Consider the following 1844-nt stretch of genomic DNA (forward strand, 5'->3'; position numbering starts at 1 on the left):
AAAAAACATAGGATATAGTAAGAGACACCAAGACAGTCCAAATGATCATTAGGTCATACTTATAAAACATATACTCCACAAAATTGGAAAATCTTAATTTTCCCCTTACTCTGTGTCCTGTCCAGCATAAGCTATCATTGTTGTTTTTGATCTTAGCCATTCTTACAGGTGTAAAATGGAACCTCAGAGTGGGTTTTTTTGCATTTCCCTGATGGCTAAGGATGTTGAACTTTTCGTTACATGTCTTTCAACCATTTGAAATTCCTATACTGAGAATTCTATGTTTAGTTCTGTACCCCATTTTAATTGGATTATTTGATATTTTGATGTCTAATTACTTGAGTTCTTTATATTTTTTGAAAATAAGTCCTATATCTGATGAGAGCTTGGTAGAAATCTTTTCCCATTCAGTAGGCTGCCTTTTTGTCTTACTAACTGTGTCCTTTGCTTTACAAAAGCTTCTCATTTCAGGAGGTCCCATTTATTTATGGTTGTTCTCAGTGTCTGTGGTACTGGGGTTATGTTTATGAAGTGATCTCCTGTATCCATGCATTGACGTCTACTTGCCACTTTCTCTTCTGTCAGGATCTGGTATGGGAGAATTATCTGTATTCTGTCAATCATGTATTTTAATAAAACGCTGTTTGACCAGGCAGGCAGTATAGGCAGGAAAGCCAGACAGGAAGTAGGAGTAGAGCAAAGAGACTGGGAGTATTCTGGGAAGCAGGAAGCTCTCTCCACTAAAAAGCTCAAGACCACCAAAAAAGCAACATGTGAGCTGATAGCTGAAAAAGGTACCAAGCCATATGGCTAACATACATGAGAATAATGGGTTACTATAAGCTATAAGAGTTAACAAGAAGCCAGAGCTGATGGGCGCCAATCAGTTTATAACTTATGGAGTCCTTTGTGTGATTTTCTTTGGGACTTGCCGGTTTTGGGGTACCTGGCAGGACAGAAACCTCAACAAGCCGGACCTCATGTTACAAGGATCAGTGTGGCCAGATTTACATTGAGGTATTTAATCCATTTGAACTTGAGTTTTGTGCATGAAGATAGGTATGGATCTATTTGCCTTCTTCTACATACCGACACCCAGTTATGCAAGCACCATTTGTTGAACATGCTTTCTTTTCTCTATTGTATAATTTTAGCTTCTTTGTCAAAAATCAGGAGTTCATAGGTATGTGGATTAATATCCAGTTCTTTGATTCAATTCCATTGGTCAACATTTCTGTTTTTATGCTAAAACTAAGCTGTTTTCATTACTGTAGCTCTATAATAGAACTTGATATCAACAATGGTGCTACCTCTGAAATTCCTTTATTGTACAGGATTGTATTGGCTGTCCTGAGTTTTTGATTTTTCCATATGAAGGTGTCTGTTGTTTTTTCAAGGTTTGTGAAAAATTATGTTGGGATTTTGATGAGGATTGCATTGAATCTAAAGATTGTTTTGGGTAGGATTGCCATTTTTGTTATGTTGATCCTACCTATTGAAGAGCATGGAAGATCTTTCAATTTTCTGGTATCTTCTTCAGTTTTTTTCTTCAAAAATTTACAGTTCTTGATGAACAGCCCTTTCACTTCTTTGATTAGTGTTACCCCAAGGTATTTTATGTTACTTTTGGTTAATGTGAAGGGCAAGTTTTCTCTGGTTTCTCTCTTAGTTCCTGTATTATTTGTATATAGGAGGGCTACTGATCTTTTTGAGTTAATCTAGTATCCTGCCACATTACTGAAGGTGTTTGTTTATGTTTATGTATATTATATCATCTGTGAATAGCAAAACTTTGACTTCTTCCTTTCCAATTTGTATCCCCTTGATCTTTCATTGTCTTATTG

The sequence above is a fragment of the Myodes glareolus genome, chromosome 7 (assembly GCF_982192425.1).
Source record: "Myodes glareolus chromosome 7, mMyoGla1.1, whole genome shotgun sequence".
Lineage (NCBI taxonomy): Eukaryota > Metazoa > Chordata > Mammalia > Rodentia > Cricetidae > Myodes > Myodes glareolus.